This window comes from Dendrobates tinctorius, unplaced genomic scaffold (genome assembly GCF_039654945.1).
Source record: "Dendrobates tinctorius isolate UK_male_01 unplaced genomic scaffold, ASM3965494v1 ptg000026l, whole genome shotgun sequence".
Lineage (NCBI taxonomy): Eukaryota > Metazoa > Chordata > Amphibia > Anura > Dendrobatidae > Dendrobates > Dendrobates tinctorius.
In genome coordinates this window covers 8,071,928-8,092,913 of record NW_027361694.1, presented here as the reverse complement: position 1 = coordinate 8,092,913, position 20,986 = coordinate 8,071,928, and the positions used below count along the sequence as shown (strand labels likewise).

At 44.2% G+C, this 20,986-nt stretch overlaps 1 long non-coding RNA gene across 1 annotated transcript; it reads right to left on the bottom strand.

Annotated features, from left to right (window-relative positions):
- Positions 1–14,029: 14,029 nt before the first annotated feature.
- On the bottom strand, positions 14,030–14,724 carry LOC141084642 (uncharacterized). Its single transcript, XR_012231068.1, has 3 exons — positions 14,654–14,724; positions 14,504–14,564; positions 14,030–14,130 (listed from the first exon to the last, which is right to left on the bottom strand). It is a non-coding gene; the product is annotated as an uncharacterized lncRNA (long non-coding RNA).
- Between the last annotated feature and the right edge of the window lie 6,262 nt (positions 14,725–20,986).

Below are 20,986 nucleotides of genomic sequence, written 5' to 3'. Positions count from 1 at the left end.
AATGGCCGGCGGGGCAGGATCCTCCTGCAATGTGGGCACTATCGGGAGGAGTGTCCCAATTCTCCACAATCGTAACAGGCGAGTGGTCGTGGGAACTGACTCTGGTGAGGGCTGCGATGGTTCATGCTTTCTCTGGGCTGCCCCAGCCGACTTCTTGTGGATTATTTCTTCGCTTCGGCCAATTCACCTTTAATACTTTCATGGGGATGTGGAAACCACAAAAATTTACGACCAATGGATCCAAGTATCAAAAATATATACATGCTTTATTAGAGAAAATACACAGAACAGGAAACATGGGGAACATGTGCACAGAAAAAGCAAAGTGCTGCAGTGCTAGAGGACACGTGACCAACCCCTGATCATGTATACATATACATAAGTATGTGAATAAATAGGGTAAGTACCACCTTCACAGAGGACCTAAATGGCCTAACGGCCCTCGGATATACAGGGAGATTACAGAAAACCCCTCTATATTGCTGATATACATCTGTGCAAATTAACAGATGTCTATACTGTGACCAAGTCACAAATGTACCTAAACATAAATATACAGGCAATGTGATGTCCCGAGAGGCCGAGGCTTAATGTCCACCCCTAAATAACACATGATCCGCCCACCCACATAGGAGTGAACGGTACCGGAGCAGAACATTACCTCTGGAGAGGGAAATTCAGGATGGCCGGGCGGTCCACGCGTCACCCTGACGTGCGTTTCGGAGAGGATCTCCTTCGTCAGGGGGCGTGTGAATTAAAATACCGGTGAGTTTAAATACTGGAAGTGCCCGTGACGCGGACCGGAAGTGATGCGGGCATAGTCATGGAAACCGGGAACGCAGGATGGGCACGGTGTCACGCGGCGGGGAGGAGCCCACATGTGGTCAACCACTCCCTCATCGTATAGAGACACCGGGACCAGCCCCGCAGCGGGACATGGCTCACCCGCGTACAGGGTCAACGTCACATCAGATCCGCCGTCGCTGTACCATGGAGGAGATTGTCAAGGGGCATAATGGGACTGTCTAAGTTGTTAAGCAGGCTCAGCTTCACCCAAATATACAAATAGGAGGATACCAAATTATCCCTATATCATATTACATAGAAGTATTTACATCACATTAGAGCCACATTGTATATTAAGATGTAAATATAAATATAAAGGCACAATGCCATAAAAAATAATTAATGATACATGGGGCAATGATGGATAATACAATCTAAGGTCCTCATACATAAAATATCCAATTCGGCAAAAAGATAGAGACTTATATCTATATGTGTGTCTCACTGTGCAAACCCATAGCAGGCATGTGAGACATAGAAAATATAGTAAAATAATAATAATGAATGAAAAAAATAAATAATAAACAGAATATATATATATGTATAATTAAAGCCAAACAAAGGAAAATGAGCCTTGAACTAACATGTATCAACATATTACATATGTCACATAGCCTCATCAATGGGAAGGAAAAGAGGAGGGGAAAGGAGGGGGAGAGGGAAGTAAGGACAGGGAAGGAAAGGGAAACAGCAAGACAATCTTCATCCGTGGCAGAGAGGGAGGACCAGGGTCTTCCATGCTACTCCGGTCCGAACAATAGAAGGACATTCTAAAGCAAACTGAAACAAAGAAATAATTAAAATCAATAAAATCAAAAACTGCTGCACAGTGCATATCCATGCACTGTTCCGAACAGAGAGGTAATCCTAAAAATGGAACATATGACAGATTTTCATTTAGTCCCAGGGGGTGTACCATGTCCAGTGTCCATATCCATCGTGTCTCTTTCTGGGCCAATCGTTGAGACACTCTCCCACCCTGAATCCCCACATCAATCATATCTATGCCCTTCACTTTTAGGCCACGATTTTTCGTAAACCGACATCTATGAATGCACTCCTACATGCATCCTCCTCTCACCCAACACACATGGTGCGATCTGAACTGATTGGCAAGTTTCTGCGTCTTCGGCGCATTTGTTCAACTGAAGAGGAATTCAAATCCCAGGCTTCTGATCTGAGGAACCATTTTTCAGAGAGGGGATACAGTAATCGTTCCATCAAACGAGCATATCTTCGTGCCAAGCATAGTAGTAGGAATTCCCTCTTGTATAAAACTGAAGAAGTACATGGCAAATCGGATACGGTGAGATTTATCACCAATTTTAATGTACGGTCAGAGCAGATGCGTGGGATTCTGAGTAACTCTTGGGCCATATTGAAGACAGACCCCATTATTGCTAAGATCATTCCCGATAGACCTCAGATCACATTTAGGAGGGCCAAGAACCTACGGGACCATATTGTATGCAGCCATTATGTGGGTGAATCTTCCAAGACATTTTTGCATGATTTCACCTGAAAGAGAAGTGGTGGGAGTAAGGTCTGTGGGCATTGCGTGGAGTGCACTAATATAGTTAAGGGGGATACATTTGCAGACTCCTCTGCTCGCAAGGAGTACAAGATCAGGCAATCCATTACCTGCACGTCCCGCAATGTTATCTATTGCGCCACATGTCCCTGTTCCTTGATCTATGTAGGGCTGACCACTCGACAGCTGAAGGTGAGAATCAGGGAACATGTTTTAGGCATACAGGCCGTGGTGATTGAGGAAGATCCAAAGCTACTCAAAACTCTGCCCAGACATTTTAAGATCTATCATGGCTGTGATAGTAGTGGCCTAAAAGTGAAGGGCATAGATATGATTGATGTGGGGATTCAGGGTGGGAGAGTGTCTCAATGATTGGCCCAGAAAGAGACACGATGGATATGTACACTGGACACGGTACACCCCCTGGGACTAAACGAAAATCTGTCATATTAATTGGGCCTAGCCAATGAGGATTTGGCAGATACTTTGGGCGTTCCTATGCCCCGGCAAAGTGGGGGCACAGCAGGCTCCTAAAGGTTCCTCTGCGTCGCACCTCCCGGCGGAGGTGGGACGGCGTTGCCCGGGGACCGGACGGTGTAGGCCGCAACCACCAGCTGGGGACGGGCAGTGGCAGCCGCAGGTGGTGGTAAACAGGCCGCAGCCATGGGCCAGAGCTGAGCTGCGGGGGCCATGGGTGGCAGCAGACAGGCCACAACCGTGGGCTGGAGTGGAGTGGCGGCAGCGAACAGGCCGCACCCGCGGGGTGGAGTTAGGAGGCGGCGGTCATGGGCGGCAGCGGACAGGTCACACCCGCAGGGTGGAGTCAGGCCGTGGCAGCCTTGGGCGGCAGCAGACAGGCCGCACCCAAGGGGTAGAGTCGGGTGGTGGCGACCGCTGGGAGCACGGGCAGGAGGTCGGTGCCTCTCCGTTGGACGGCTCAGTGCTGTCTTCCTTCTGTCGGCGGTAAGTCTCCTTTCAGTCTCTCCCGTTGCTGCTCTGCTCTCCTTGCTCTGACTCTCACTCTGGCTCTCTGGCGCCCTCTAGCTTTCTTGCTCCTTCTCTCCTTCTCCGTCGACTGCCCTCTGCTGGCGTCCTCAGCCCCTTTTATATTAGCTCCTCCCCCAACCTTTCTAGAAGTCTCTGCGGTCCATCCTCTAATTATGTCCCCGGGAGACAGTCCCCCTAGTAACCTTGGTGACGGCCCCCTTGGTTCCGGCCCAGACACACAGCGGGGACTCCTCCTCCTATGCTATGAAAAAAAATAAAATAAAAATGGTTATTCTTAAAATATGTGTCCATACAAAAGAAAGTCACATTTACAAAAAAATTATAGTTGACTTTTCAAATACTTTTTTTGCTGCAATGAATTACATATCTATAATATAACATATTATCTGAATATTTTATTGTATTACTTATTTTACTACTGAGATTTTAAATCAATTTTTTTACAAGAAAAAAAAGAAGTTAAGGTATGCCTAGCCATGAAAAAGATATTTGCTTATAACAAATTACCTACTAGTGCAAAATCTGGATTCAGCCCTAAGACATCAAAGACCCTTAACACTAAAATTGTTATTGCCTTGTACATAAATCAAGGGTTTAAGTGGTGCAGAGGTATCAGTCATAGCTAGACTTGATCCTTATTGCCCTTTTGCTTCATAAGAAGACACCAGTTCTACAAATAGCATTTGGTGGGCAGGAGAGCTGCACTAAATTTTGTCTTAGAGCCCCAGAGCTTCCAGACAGAGGTGTACATAGAAATTATGGTGCCCTAAAGCAGAAGTTCTAAAAAATTAGTAATAATTGTAAGGATCATGGAAGAACACATATCACAACTCCCCAGCCTTTACATTTAATTTACCTCCTGCTGAATTTCTAGATTTCTCTTTCAATGCCCCATAATGTATGATACTAATAAACGTACCCCTCCAGCACAGTATGATACTCCCAAGATTAATTTCTCAACATTAGCCTCCACATGCAAGTATAATGACCCTAGTGTACCCAACCTCAACTCCCAAGGCAAAGTCTGGTGACTCCAATACAGTATGATCCCCCAACTGTGACCCCACACAGCCCTCCATGCGGTATAATGGACCTACATACAGTATAATGGCTCCACACAATATAGTGGCCCCCATATAGCCCTTCACACAGTATGATGGATTCCACACAAACCTTCATACTGTATAATTGCTTGCACACAATATAATGGACCAACATAGCCTTCTATATAGTATAATGGACCACATATCATACTCCATATAGAAACCCCCCCATAATCTTCCATATAGTATAATGCTCTCCCCATGGTCCTCCATACAATATAATGCACACCTCATGGTACTCCATACAATATAATGCACGCTACATGGTCATCCATACTATATAATGCACTCCCCATGGTCCTCCATACAATATAATGCACTACCCATGTTCCTCCATACAATATAATGCACCCCTATGGTCCTCCATACAATATAATGTACCCCCATTGATCCTCCATACAATATAATGCACCCCCATGGTCCTGTATACAATGTAATGCACCCCCATGGCCCTCTATACTCCATTATGGTCACCAGTCACTGATTTAAAAAAATGCAATACTCATCTCTTCTCATTCCACCCAATGCTCCTGTCTCCTTATCATGTGGTGTGAAGCATTGCACATCTCAGAACATCGGGCACACTGTAATGACATGATCGAGCCTGCTTCTCTGACACATCAATTGCCGAAGAAGAATGATGGGGATGAAACACACTCATGGACCCATAGCAGTTGCTTATACTGTCACCATTGACAGTATACCTTTGCTTCCAGTTATACTAATATCTTCCAAATGTGCCTGTCTGAGTATTAGCTGCATCCTCCTGCCTCCAGCCTTTGACTGGCAGGTCACTGCTTTTTCAGTAATTGCCTCCTCTGGCTGACATCTCATGCAAGCACAAACATTGCCAGGGGTGGAGCATGCACAGTCACTTCTCTCTGACATCAGTAAGCAGAGAACTCAATCAGCACATGCACTACCACCAGCAATGACGACATTTCAGCCAGAGGGGGCAAGTTCCTGGAAAAGCAGTGACCTGCCAGCCAAGGATCGGAGGTTGTTGGGGGGCAGATAATGCTTAGACAGGTAGAAAAAGATGAAATGTGAGGCATATAATCAGGGCCGGTTTTAGGCAAAGTGGGGCCCTAGGCAAAGTTTAAAATGGGGCCCCAAATGCTAACGTATTGCACATCACAGAAGCATTTTGATTGTAGTTACATGCGCTGAGTTCAGGCCGCTAAATGAGTGTGATCAACAAAATTGTTCAACACTTGTTTCCCGGCCTCTTTCCACCGTCTGAGAAAGAATGATAGGAACAGAACAATCACTAATGGATCACTAAGGGTGTGTGCACACGTTGCGGGTTTTGCTGCGGATCCGCAGTGGATTTGGTCCTGCGGATTCGCAGCAGTTTCCATGCGGTTTACAGTACCATGTAAACCTATGGAAAGCCAAATCCGCCGTGCACATACTGTGGAAAATTCTGCACAGATTTGTTGCGGTTTATTTTCCGCAGCATGTTACTTCTTTTTTTGCGGAACCGCAGCTGCAGTGTACGTTCCGGGGCATACAAATCAATCTCTCCCTCTCAACCACACTGCCAAACCGCACTAGAACCTGCATGAAATCCGCTGTACACATGCTAGGAATCCGCAGGAAAAATGCATGTGTTTTACCTTGTGGTTTCTGCCAAGAGATATGGATTCTCTGCAGAAAAAGCTGCAGACTAATCCGCAACGTGTGCACACACCCTAACAGATCACCATACAGTATCATGTTATCAGCAGCACATCTACAGTTTACACCCCATAGTCCTCCATATAATATAATGTGCCCCATAGTCCTCCATATAGTATAATGCAGCCCTTCCATAGAATATATGGCAAACCCCTCATAGGAAATAATGCAGCCCCTTATATAGTATAAAGTAGCCCCTCCATAGAATACAATGTAGCCCTCCTCATAGTATAATGCAGCCCCCCATCGAATATAATAAATATAATACAGCTCCCCCATAGAATATAATGTAGCCCCAAATAGAATATAATACAGCCCACCTCCCCATAGAATATAATGTAGCCCCCCATATTATATAACACAGCCTCCCCCTATAGAATATGATGTAAAATGTACCCCCCATGGTATATAACACAGTCCGATAGTATATAGCCCAGCACCACATGGTATATAGCCCAGCACCACATGGTATACAGCCTACCATGGTATACAGCATAGCATGGTATACAGCCCCCCATGGTATAATACAGCCCACCATGGTATACAGGCTGTATACCATGCTGGGCTGTGTACCATGGTGGGCTGTATAATACAGCCCAGAATGGTATAATACAGCCCAGCATGGTATAATACAGACCAGCATGGTATAACAGACCAGCATGGTATATAGCCCCCCCAGAATGGTATAATACATTCCATCATGGTCTAATACAGCCCAGCATGGTATATAGCCCCCTGAATGGTATAATACAGCCCATCATGGTATATAGCCCCCCAGCATGGTATAATACAGCCCAGCATGGTATATAGCCCCCCCAGCATGGTATATAGCCCCCCAGAATTTAATAATACAGCCCAGTATGGTACAATACAGCCCAGCATGGTATATAGCCCCCCCAGCATGGTATAATACAGCCCAGCATGGTATATAGCCCCCCAAAATGGTATAACACAGCCCAGCACAGTATTATACAGCCCAGCATTGTATATAGCCCCCCCAGCATGGTATGATACAGGCGAGCATGGTATAATACAGCCCAACATGGTATATAGTCCCCCCAGAATGGTGTAATACAGCCCAGCATGGTATGTAGCCCCCCCAGCATGGTATATAGCCCCCCTAGAATGGTGTAATACAGCCCAGCATGGTATATAGCCCCCCAGCATGGTATAATACAGGCCCCCCAAAATGGTATGATACAGCCGAGCATGGTATATAGCCCCCCAGCATGGTATAATACAGCCCAGCATGGTATATGCCCCCCCAGAATGGTATAATAAAGCCCAGCATGGTATGTAGCCCCCCCAGCATGGTATAGCACAGCCCAGCATGGTATATAGCCCCCGCCCAGCATGACCCCACAGTCCAGTACTCACACTGATTTAAAAAAAAAAAAAAAAACACTCCTTACCTTCTCCTTGTGCCTGCACTGCTGGCTGCTCCTGTCTCCTCCTGCTCTGTCTGGCACACAGTGAGAGCGCGATGACGTCATCGCGCTCCCGCTGTGTCAGAGGCAGAGCGGGGAATGATGGGAGAGGGAGCGTCAGCTGACGCTCTCTCCTCCATCACTGCCTCCTTCAATGTGGCGGTGGCGGGAGTCGGCGCTGGGGGCAGGCGGGCCCCCCTGCCTGACAGGGGCCCCATAGTGGCTGTGTGATGTGCCGCTGGCTGGGGGCCCCTGGAGGAGCGGGGGCCCTAGGCAGCTGCCTGGTCTGCCTGCCCATAACGCCGGCCCTGCATATAATGTCAATGAGTGATTACTGAATAATGAAAATACAGAGTTCTTCAATAAGGCTAAGTTCCCACGTTGCAGAAATGCTGCGGAAATGTCCACAGCATTTCCGCAACTCCCTGCTGCCGCTAAAATGCATGCGGAATTCACATGCGTTTTCCCACAAAATTCAAGCCTTTTGCAAGTGTTTTTAGCTTGCAGAATGCTTCCACTTTTCCAAGTGATTTGAAGCATCGCTAGGAAAAGTGATTGACAGGTTGGTCACACTTGTCAAGCATAGTGCTTGACAAGTGTGACCAACTTTTTACTATTGATGCTGCCTATGCAGCATCAAGAGTAAAAGATATAATGTTATAATATAAAAAAAAAAATAAAAAATAGAGATATATTTACCCTTCATCGCCCCCGGAGTCATCCCGCCCCTCATTGGCGCTGGCAGCAACTTCCGTTCCCAGGGATGCCTTGCAACAATGACCTCTGATGACGTAGCATCACGCAAGACCGCTACGTCATCAGAAGTTATTCGCGCAATGCATCCCTGGGAATGGAAGATGCTGGCAGCGTGGCTGAGAAGTGGAAGGATTCCGGGGGCCAACAGAAGGTAAGTATATCCCAATTTTTTATTTTAATTCTATTTTTTACAGGAATATGGTACCCAGGGCCTGGAGGAGAGTCTCCTCTCCTCCAGACCCTGGGTACCATCCGCACACGAAGCGCTCACTTTACGCACGGCGAGCGTTTCAATGTAATCCTATGGTGGCGGAATCACTGCGATTCCGCAGAAATAATGAACATGCTGCAGATTTTAACGCTATGTGATTCCACACTGGTAAAATCCGCAGCATGGGCAGAGTAACTGCGGAATCCCATAGGACTGCATGGGGGTGCATTTTATTAGCGTTTAAGCTTTTCCGCTGCGGCAAAAACATGGCGAAAACACATACAAAATGCAACGTGGGCACACAGCCTAAAAGTTTCAATTTAATTTTCAGTAATATGCCGTTATTGCCATGTCTTTACAATCCAAAATGATGATGACTGGTCCTCTTTAAATTTTCTAATAGATGTAACAGTTGATGCAGCTGCAGCAGCCTTTGTATGGTAATACTTTAAAGTAGAAAATGTGATACTAATTTGATGAGAGTAGTATGATGGTTATTTTCTTCTCTAATGAATGAAGCATTGATTGAGATACATATATACTAATGAACATGCTCTTTCACTGTAATCACTATGTCCTTTATATGAAAGGTCAGTAAAATACTTGTCTTTCTCCACCTTTTGACCATTTTGTGTTTGATCTTAACAAAATTATGCTGAAGCTGTAATCAGCATTAGGTTTTCAGACCTCTGAGTTGCATTACTCTTTCCATTTAGATTGTTAAAAAAAAACCTCAAAGCAAATTTTACTGAAAACTACCAACTTCAAACACATCACGTGTAATGTACATGATTCAGCTAAATAAGGAATGAATACACAACGAGTGGATGTATGAGGATGAGCAGTTTTATTCATTTATGTAAATCATTTAGCCTAATTAATGATTAGACCTTCAAAAAGGCTTTGTTTTCTCCATTTATGTTATATTTTCCTGTTCCAGGGAACACCTGTTTCATGTTTCCTTCATATATTAAGTCAAGTAATTAAACTAAGTACAGTACATTTATTTTGCATTGTTTTTTACGTTATTAATTTCAATTTTGGATTAGGAATGAATCACTGGATAATTCTAATATCAATCTTCAAAGTGATACATTTATTTTCTGAAATAAAGTAATAGATTCATAGTCTCAAAGAAAATATACTACAGTTTGGCTCTGTATGTCACATCAATTATTCGAAGCCATAATTAAATAGCCAAAGACTGCTGTATCTTATGTAAATCACATGCTTCATCACATGACATATTCTAGAGCTTTTCTGTTGTAGAAACAATGCTTCTAGGACAGAATAATTCTGTAATATGGCCCATAGTGACCACAACCAGTCTTTATCAGGGACTAAATGTGCTTTTGAAAGGCACTGCTGTTAGCATCAGGGCTGAATCTGATTTACAAAGTGTAGGGTACTTATCTAGGACATATGGTGGACATATCAAGGCTTGCACAAGATCGATTTTCATACAGATCATTCATCCATCAAGTCGCCATTAGAGATGAGTGAACCCATGGATGTCCATGTTCAGCTGGTTTGGACGTACTTTTTTAAAAAGTCCAGTTCGGGTCACGAACTGGACCCTGGACCCTATAAAAGTCAATGGGGAGCAATACTTCAGAGCTGTAAAATGGCTATAAAATGGTTCTAGTAAGGGCTAGTGAGCTGCACAAGGAAGCAAAAGGGGGGTAAGAGAAGGCAAATTACTATGCAAACAAATGTGTACAGGAAAATTAATTAAAGGGGTTATTTCACCATAGCAATCATGATAGAATAGGAAGTAAATGAATAACATAAAAATTTTAACAGTGGCCCTACAGATACTGAGATTTGCTACTGCCAGTCCTGATTAACCCCCAGACCATGGAGTACAGTATCCCCAAAGAAGCTTATTCAAATTTCACCCACAGAGCATAGGTAACAATACCCCCACCGAAGATTTTAATAAATTTCAGCCTCAGAGCATGTGTAACAAAATCCCATATAAGATTATATGGCGCCCCCAGGAGTACGGTTGCCACAGTGACCTTACCTCCCTCCTAGGGAGAGTGATGCCATGCCTGGAAGCAGTGAAAGGATCTCTTTATTAGGTAGTTCCAGCACACAACACAGTTCCTACTCCAGGCCAGCAGAGGGAGCTCTGAACCTAACTGCAGAGGAGCTGCTTTCTGCATTACACATAAGAATGCCTACCCATTACCCAGAATTGAAGAGTCATTAGCTGCACTTAAAACTGCTAACTATTTTTCTACCTCACTAGTGGGTATTGGCAGGTACCCGTGGCAGAGATAGACAAAGAGAAAACAGCGTTTACTACACCAATGGATCTCTGTGAGTTTAAGTACATGCAGTTCGGGCTCAGCACAGCCCCATGGACGTTTCAACGGCTAATGGAGTGCTGTCTTGGACACAAGAACTTTGAGAAGGTTCTGTTGTACCTTGATGACGTCATTGTCTTCTCCAAGACTTACGAAGACCATTTGGATCACCTGGCTGAGGTGTTCGAAGCCCTGTCCAACTTTGGCCTGAAAGTGAAGCTGTCCAAATGCCATCTCCTGAAGCCCAAGGTGCAGTACCTAGGCCATGTAGTGAGAGCAGAATGTGTGGCACCAGACCCTGACAAAGTCACTGTCATCCAGGACTGGCAGAAGCCCAGCAACATCCATGAGATACATCAATTCCTTGGGTTGGTAGGCTACTACCAAAGGTTCATCAAGGGGTTCACTGAGATAGCAGCACCTCTGCAAAACCTTCTCTTGGGCCAGTCCAAGAAGGCCAAGAAGAAGAGTCCTACCTTTGACTGGAATGATGAACTGGAGAGGTCCTTCACTCGATTGAAGTTGGCTCTCATGGGAGATGAAGTTCTGGCCTACCCAGACTATGACCAACCATTTGTCCTTTATACTGATGCCAAGCAATATGGGACTGGGAGCAGTACTGTCACAGGTACAGAATGGCAAAGAAAGAGTGATCTCCTATGCCAGCAGGAAGCTTCATCCCACTGAAAGGAACCCTGACAACTACAGTTCCTTTAAACTGGAGTTCCTCACCATAGTCTGGGCTGTGACTGAACGATTCAAACATTACCAAGCTGCAGCCAAGTTTACCATCTTCACAGATAACAACCCGCTGACTCACTTGGAAACCTCAAAGCTAGGTGCGCTGGAGCAGCGATGGATGGCCCGGCTGTCCAACTATGAGTTTACCATCAAATACCGAGTGGGGAAAAAGAATGCCAATGCTAATGCACTGTCCAGAATGCCCAATCTGCCAGATGGGGGAGAAGATCCTGAGGCACTCAAAGAAATCGAGTTACCTGCCTTTCACTGGCCAATTGCGGCCCAATGCTCCCAAGGAGTGAAAAACAAGTGCTACATCGTGAAAGAGGCCATGCTAAACCCATTGTCTCACCATGAGTGGGTGGAAACGCAGGATAGTGACCCAGCTGTCTGCCTGGTAAAGGAGCTACTGACACAAGCTGACTCATGCCCGGGTCCAGATGCTCCTGAAGAAACCCAACAGTTGTGGAAGGAGAGGGGCAGGCTGTTCATCTACGAGGGAAAGCTGTGTCGGTGGAGTGTCAACGTCCGCACTCACGAGCTGGTCTGGCAGGTGGTAGTCCCAAAGTGGGATGAATCAATGGTCTTGGAAGCGTACCATGATGGAGTAGGACACTTCGGATGGAAGAAGTTGGAGACTCTATGAGAGAAATTTTACTGGGCTGTTATGAGGAAGGCCATTGAAAATTGGTGCCGAGAGTGTGGACCATGCAACCTGTGAAGGAAGGACTGTAACAGCCAGCGAGCCCCATTACAGCCAATAATCACCAAACAGCCACTTGAGTTGGTAGCCCTAGACCATGTGAAGCTGGTTTCAAGCCATTCAGGCTATGTCTACGCTCTCACCATCATTGGCCACTACTCAATGTTCCTCGTAGTCGTGCTTGTCAAGGATCAAACAGCAAAGACAGCGGCCAAAGCATTCCAACAACACTTTTGTCGACCACACGGTTACCCTGAATGAGTGCTTGCAGACCAAGGCCCAGCCTTTGAAGCAGAAGTGTTCCAGGAGTTCTGTAATTTGTATGGCTGCAAGAAAATCAGGACAACACCATTCCATCCACAGACCAATGGCATGTTTGAGAAAATAAACCAAGTGGTAATTGACCTCTTGAAGACCTTGCCCTTGGAAGAGAGAAATCTGTGGCCAGAGAAGTTGCCAGATCTGGTAGATCTCTACAATCACATTCCTGTAAACTCCACCAACTTTACTCCAGCCTACTTGATGAGAGCAAGGCCTGGCAAGTTATCCATTGACTTGGATATGGGAGTCCTGACACCTGAGGTAACATCCTCAGATGCAAACTGGGATACAGAGTGGCAGCAGCAGTACCACAAAGTGCAAGAGTGCGTAAAGAAGATTCTAGCTCAAGCAGAAGCAGGAAAAGAACTACAATCAGCACCCATCTGCAGTTACCTTGTCTCCAGGAGAACAGCTCCTAAAGAGAAAGAGGAGGTGGCACAAATTAGATGACCAATGGGAGTCTGAACCCTACACCGTCCTACCTTCAAGTTTTGATAATACCAAGGTATGCCTCATAAGTAAGGATGGAGGAGAAACCTCATCAGCAGTGTCAAGGGATCATCTGACGCTGTGCCCTGATCAACTAAGGGAAAGGATGGGAGAGCAAAACAACCTTCAGCCCATAAAACAAGAAGAAAAGGTCAGCACTGTACTCGGTGAGTTCCCTGAAAATTGGACAAGAGTGAACCAAGCCATCGTAGTTCCTGTCCTAATCTTTCCCCAACCTACTGCAGCTGAAGTAGCAGAGACTCAAGACCATCCTGAAAATCAGCAAGTTCAGGCAGCGGATGCCACACCAGCAGTGGAGCAAGAGAATCCTCACCCTGCCAGTGGTGAATCTGCCGTGCCCACAGTGAGTCTAAGAGTTTGCAGACAGCTGCCTAGGTTACCCACATCAGCAACAGGCCCACTAAACCTAAATAGGCCATTAGAGGTACCCATGCTATGTAGATCCCAGCTCGGTATAGGTATTAAAATGCAAACAGTATATGTAAATATGAAATGTAAATATGTAACTTTTCAAGCATATGTGCCTACAGAGACCCTGTAAGAACTTTTGAGCAATCTTATTTTGTTTTGATGGACGATTGGGTCACTGGGCTCGTAGTGACCAGGAAATGAGTGTAAATAGTTGGCATTAACGACCACACAACAAAAACCGTCTGGCGTGGCCAAAGCTGTGGTGCAAAAGGGAGACCATCCATGCCTTGTAGCCTGCCTAATAGAAAAAATAAAGACGCGCACTCGTGCTGTAGGAGGAGGTGCTGACTGAACGTGGATATACCACAGGTAAAAGTCAATGGGTAGACAGTCGCACTCAAAATTGAATGTCACTTGCATCCGAGTCATTAAAGGAATTATTATGATTTTTATTAATTTTTTTCAATAAATCAAGAAAAGTGAAAAAACACCGCAAACAGAGATCAGATTCCAAACATGAGTATTACACGGTTACGTTTCGACCTATACCTAGGTCTTTCTCAAACCATACTGCAAGATAAAAATGCAAAGAAAAATTATTTACCACACTAAACAAAGTGATCAAGATAATGTACAAAAGGCTAGAGACATAGTGGACATAAATATATACAAAATTAATAAAATTTAAAAAGGGTGTATGCTGAAAAACCCTATAGATACAAAATATATAAACATCTATATATGCACACATAGGACTACACATGGATCTGCGCAATAACAGGAATGCAGTGTAAGACAAGAAGATGGTCATAGGAGATATTGCAGACTATCGGCAAACAAATATACAGTACTAATCATAATGTGCTTGGATAAATGGAAAACGAAGCTGGGTGGTGGAGAGAGCGGCTGGCTCAGGAAAGTATAGCAAACATGAGATACTAACCTCAATAGGAGTGTCAAGGTATATGGAAAGAGGACAATTTTTCAGAGTCCCAAAGTAAGGGCTGTGGGGGAAAAAAAAAAAAAAAGGAGAGATAATAAGAAAAAAGGAACAGAGGGTAAGCAAGGCGCCAGGGGGTGCTGCTGTACTGACCTGTGGCAAGAGAGCGGCAGGGATCTGCAGTGTTGTGGGTGGAGGCAAGAATGCCTCGGTTTATATATGTTGAGAGTATACGCCCCCTATTGAGGAAGCCAGTATGGCGAAACGGCGCTGTCGGGGTAACCAGACACGTGTATGAGAGAGCCGCAGAAGTTTTATACATGTAAGTTGTGGTATAATTGCAAACAGGATTGCATTGTTACATCATGCAGGAATAGCTTATTTCAAATTGAATCAGTATAGCTGGCATATTAAGCAGGACACATGATTAACCTGTAGTTCTCTGCACTAGGCATTGGATATATTCATATTAAGGAGAAATTTTCTTTGCCGCACACACAGTTAGGTTGTTCCTTTGTTACAACAATTAGATACATATTTACACAATCAAGTAAGCTTATGCAATTTTGTTTATAAGTATTTGTAATTAATCAGAGAAACATCGAGAACTTAAGTCGCTACTATCTGAGCATTTATGCATTGTGATTACTCCATTAAGGATTAGTTAGCCCTGTCTTGGATTATCATGGTATACACATAGTATAGGGAGTTAAACCCAATTGTTATTTACCTTCAGCAGTGTGTATTTCACACTATTTAATCAAAGATGTGTTTCTTCTGCTTTTAGAACTACTGGGTCTTTCCCTAAAAAATATTTAGACAGAAGTTTATGTAAATATAGCTTATGAATTTATGCTTAAGAAATAAACACTATTTGGAGATTATTTGTATGTAAAAAATTAAAAAAGAAAAGAAAAAAACATTCTGTGATTATGTTGCATAAAGCTTAATTCTGTGAGCATCTATCATTACATTTGTAGAAATTTCCTTGTAAAAAAGAATTTTATGAAATTTATTAATAAATGATTGGTTTTATTGATTCATCTATTTTTTGCCTATTTGCCTTTGTTATGTCTGCACAAATTTGTGGCAGAAATTGAGATATAATATGCTGAATTGAGGTGGCTATTAGTTTTGGACTATTTTGTTATGTATCACTTTGTTTAGTGTGGTAAATAATTTTTCTTTGCATTTTTATCTTGCAGTATGGTTTGAGAAAGACCTAGGTATAGGTCGAAACGTAACCGTGTAATTCTCATGTTTGGAATCTGATCTCTGTTTGCAGTGTTTTTTCACTTTTCTTGATTTATTGAAAAAAAATTAATAAAAATCATAATAATTCCTTTAATGACTCTGATGCAAGTGACATTCAATTTTGAGTGCGACTGTCTACCCGTTGACTTGTAGCCTGCCTAAGGCCTACGTTGAGGGTTTGAGATGGGTTCCCTCATATTGTACATTGCTAGGGTGAAAAAGGACACCCCGTTCCAAGACTTTACTTGTATATAGTTACCAACTGACTCAGGAGTGGACCATGGACTAATCGTCACAAGGACTATTTTTGAGCTATGGTTTTTGTAATTTTTCATTTTTGAAATCTTGTAACAGTTATTATTGTTCATTATGTTTGTTTATGTTTCCTCAATCCCGGAGTACTGAATTGCACTAGGGGGAATGTGGTGCCCCCAGGAGTATGGTTGCCACAGTGACCTTACCTCCCTCCTAGGGAGAGTGATGTCATGCCTGGAAGCAGTTAAAGGATCTCTTTATCAGGTAGTTCCAGCACACAGCGCAGTTCCTACTCCAGACCAGCAGAGGGAGCTCTGAACCTAACTGCAGAGGAGCTGCTCTCTGTGGTCAGGAATAGGAAGTTAGTTAGAGTGTGGAGAGGGAAGCGACAGGACGTGTGGAGACGAGCTGGAGATTGGAGCTATAGCAGAGCTCATCTCCAAGCTGAAGCTCAGAGACCGGACACCAGAGTCCGAGGTTGTGTGGATAGTAAATCAAAAACCGGAGGAATAAGGGCTGTAAATGCTCTGTTCCCAACTGAGACTCGATGACACAGCAGCAACGTGTGTGAGCCAGAGAAAATGAGGCTACAGTTGCTTGTCATGCGAGTGGAGTTCTAAGTAACAGACAGAAAGAGGAACTTGAGTGGAGTTCAGAACCGCAAGTACTTCAGAATAGCGCTAGAAAGGAGACCTCACCACCCACCTATATAGATAGATTCCCAAGTTGCTTCCAGGCTGACTAACTCCTGTACAATCTGTAATCTGAGTCCTGGACTGTGCCTACAAAGCACAGTAAAAGGTAAAAGAAACTGCACTCTGTTGTGTCCTTTGAATTCTTCCTGCATCACCTTGTCATCACCGCTACCTCCCTTGCTCCATACTACATCACTATCTATTCCTCAACATCTTTCACCTGCCCTGAGACTCAGCTCTGCCTGTGGAGAGCTCTACCAACTCTGCTGCATCACCATCAGTCCCAGCGGATCTGCACTGCAGCTCTAGTCACTATTGATCAGATACCACAGGTGGTGTCAAGAACTCATTACAAAAACTCTTTATTTTCCATTCCCTTGTAAATACACCCCTGTTATTGGACGCCCAGGGCCACAGACCGGGTGACCGCAGCTGCGATACTGCACCTTTAAGAAGCGGGCCGGTACCGAGTACCCCACTGCCCTGGCAGGGCACTCCAACTACACTAAATTTCAGCCACACAGCATAGGGAACAACACCCCACATAAGAATTTTTAACATTTCAGCCTCAAAGCATAAGGAACAATACCCCCACAGAAGATTTTAACAAATTTCAGCCTCAGAGCATGGGGAAAAAAAACCACAGATGCAGATTCAAATATCACTCTATTAGGCTGTGTGCACATGCTGCGGAATCTGCTGCGGATTCATCCGCCCAGATTTTGCAAAATCCGCAGATAAATCCGCAGGTCAAAAGACCTGCAGTTTATCTGCGGATTAGCCTGCGGTTTTGCCCTACGGTTTATCATCTCCACAATGGAGGAGATGGTAAACCGCTGCGGAATCTGCAGAAAGAATTGACATGCAATTCTTTCTGCGGATTTGAAAAAGCAGCAAAATCCACGCGGAAAATTCCGCAGCATCTGCACAGCGGTTTTTAATTCCCATGGGGAATAATGGTACTGAACACCGCAGCAGAAACTGCTGCGGATCCGCAGCCCCAAATCCACTGCGGATCCGCAGCAGAATCCGCAGCGTGTGCACACAGCCTAAGTGGCAATGGGTGCCTGAAATTTTGTGCTGTAAAATTGTGTTAATAAGGTAGGGTGCTGCAAAAGGAAGAAAAATTGCGGTAAAAGCAGGACAATTGCCCTGCAAACAAATGTGGATAGTGAAATTACTTGAAAGGATTTTCTTGTGAGGGGGTGGACAAAGGATCTTGCACCCCTTTACAAATGGGCATAGGGCACTAACTTAAAATAAAAGAAAAAAATCTTGAACCTGGAGGCCGAGGTCCAAGTGGAGATGGAAGTGGATGTCGTGATGTACAAGTGAAGTAGGAGGTAGCCAAGACAATTTTGTTTTTATTTTTATTGGTATTTTTTTAACTTTTAAGGGGAACTAATGGAAATAACAGAGAAAAAAATACAAGACCAAACAATTATCTTGAACCAGGAGGGTGAGGTTGAGTATGAGGTACACGTTGTGATATTGGTTTAACAGTCCAAATAGGAGGATAGGAGGTAGCCAACATTTTTCATTTTTATATATGCATAAATATTTTTTTTACTTTTTAAGGTGAACTAATGAAAATGACAGAAATTAAATACAAAAACAACACTTTATCTTGAACCAGGAGGCCGAGGTCCAAGTGAAGGATGAGATTGACATTGTCACATAGGTTCAATAGTCGAATTAGGGGCTATCCAACACTGTTTTTTTTTTTTTTTTTTTTTAATTTTTGGGGTATTTTTTTTTCAATTTTCAAGGGGAATTAATGGAAATATCAGAAAATGAAATACAAAACCAAACAATTATCTAGCACCAGGAGGCTGAGGTCCAAGTGGAAGATGAGGTGGAAGTAGTGGTGGGCATGGCAGAGACGGAAGAGGAGGCAGCCAACACCCTTTTTACATTTTTTTTTTTTGGTGGGGTGAGGCCCTAAAATTAAACAAATAGCAAATAGAGTCTAACCATGGCTAGGTGCAGCTATAGTTTTCTAGTCAGCCAAAAGTACGGACAAGTTGTTTGCGATCCATGCCTGGTTCATTTTAATGAATGTGAGCTTGCCCACCTTCGCTGTGGACAGGCGGATGCACCTGTCTGTAATGACACCTCCTGCCATGCTAATCAGATGTTCCGACAGTGCACTTGCTGCAGGGCAGGCCAGCACATCCTATTCATAAAGGGAAAGCTCAGGCCATGTGTCCAATTTGGAGACCCACAAGTTAAATGGAGCAGACTCATCAATTATAATGTGGAGACGTGTGGACAGGTACTCTTCTACCATATTGTGGAAATGCTGCCTCCTGCTGATATGAAATAATAATAAAACATTTTATTTCTATAGAGCCAACATATTCCGCAGCACTTTACATTTCAGAGGGGATTTGTACAGACGATAGACATTACAGCATAACAATAATCACAAGCTTACAATCTATTAGGAAAAAAGGTTGACATGAAAGGTGTGTGGTAACAATTGCCCTGATTGTTTGGATCAGCCATAATGTTAAGTGTGTAACAGTACAGACATAGAGGGCTGATAGATGCATGAAGCATGTGGGAACAGGATACGGGGAACCTGGTTATGGTAATACTTTTGACTGTGCCACACAGGGATAGTTAGGTAGGCCAATCTGAATAAATGCGTTTTCAGGGCACGTTTAAAATTGTAGGGATTGGGGACTAATCATATTGACCTGGGAAGTGCATTCCAAAGAATTGGCGCAGCACATGTAAATTCTTGGAGACAAGAGTGGGAGGTTCTGATTATTGAGCATGCTATCCTCAGGTCATCAGCAGAACGGAGGGCATGGGTAGGGTGGTAGACTGAGGCGAGGGAGGAGATGTAGGGTGGTGCTGAGCCATGGAGTGCTTTGTGGGTGAGGGTAATAAGTTTGTACTTGATTCTGGAGTGGATGGATAGCCAGAGTAAGGACTGGCACAAGGTAGAGGCATCGGTGTAATGATTGGTGAGCAATATGATCCAGGCTGCAGCATTCAAGACAGATTGGAGGGGGGAAAGTTTGGTAAGAGGGAGACAGATTAGAAAAGAGTTACAATAGTCCAGACAAGAATGAATAAGAGAAAAAGTAAGAGTCTTTGCGGAGTCAAAGGTTGAATTCTAGAAATGTTTTTGAGATTCAGATAACAAGAGTGAGCCAGTGATCGGATGTGGGGGGCAAAGGAACGCTCGGAGTCAAGTATGACCCCAAGACAGCGGGCAAGTTTCTGGGGAGTAATAGTGAAACTACACACAGAAATGGCAGTGTCGGGTATAGGTACATTAGTAGAGGGAGGAAACACAAGAAGTTCAGTCTTTGACAGGTTCAGTTTCAGATATAGTGAGGACATGATGTTAGACAGTATTTAGACAATCGCTGGTGTTGTCTAAAAAGGCAGGTGTGATGGCGTGATGTCAGGAGAGGATGCATAAAATTGGGTGTCATCAGCATAGAGATGGTACTGGAAACCAAATCTACTGATTGTTTGACCAATAGGGGTAGTGTACAAAGAGAAGAGGACGGGACCTAGAACCAATCCTTGAGGAACCCCAACAGTAAGTGGAAGATGAGAGGAGGAGGAGCCAGCAAAAGATACAGTAAAGAAGCGGTCAGAGAGATAGGAGGAAAACCAGGAGAGAATGGTGTCCTTGATGCCGATGGAGTGGAGCATAATGAGGAGGACCTGATGATCCACCGTGTTGAATGCTGCAGAGAGATCCAAGAAAATTAGCATGGAATAGTGATTAGATTTAGCTGTTAATAGATCATTAGAGACTTTAGTGAGGGCAGTTTCAGTAGAGTGTAAAGAGCGTAAACCGGATTGGAGAGGGTCGAGAAGAGAGTTATCAGAGAGATAGCGGATCATACGGGAGTGGACCCAGACATTCCAGGAGTTTAGAGATGAAGGGAAGATTAGAGACAGGTCTATATTTAGTGGCAGTTTTGGTCGAGGGATAGTTTTTTAAGTAGCGGATGTACAGTATGATGACATGCTTAAATGAGGAGGGAAAGATATGATATGAGATGATATGATCTGATATGAAACATATCAGATGGTGGTGCCGGATGTTTTGGCATGCGGAGGAGCAGTTTTCACATATCGCCCATGCTAACCCTGCCTTCCAAGTTGCTGTCAGTGCCACAGCTGTGTTGGTGGCTTCCTCTTCCATCTCTGCCTTGCTCTTCCACTGAGCCCCTGCTGTCAGGTGGAAAAGTCATCAGTAGTTTCTCTGCCAGAGTTTACTTGTATTCATGCATTTTTCAGTCTTGGTCAA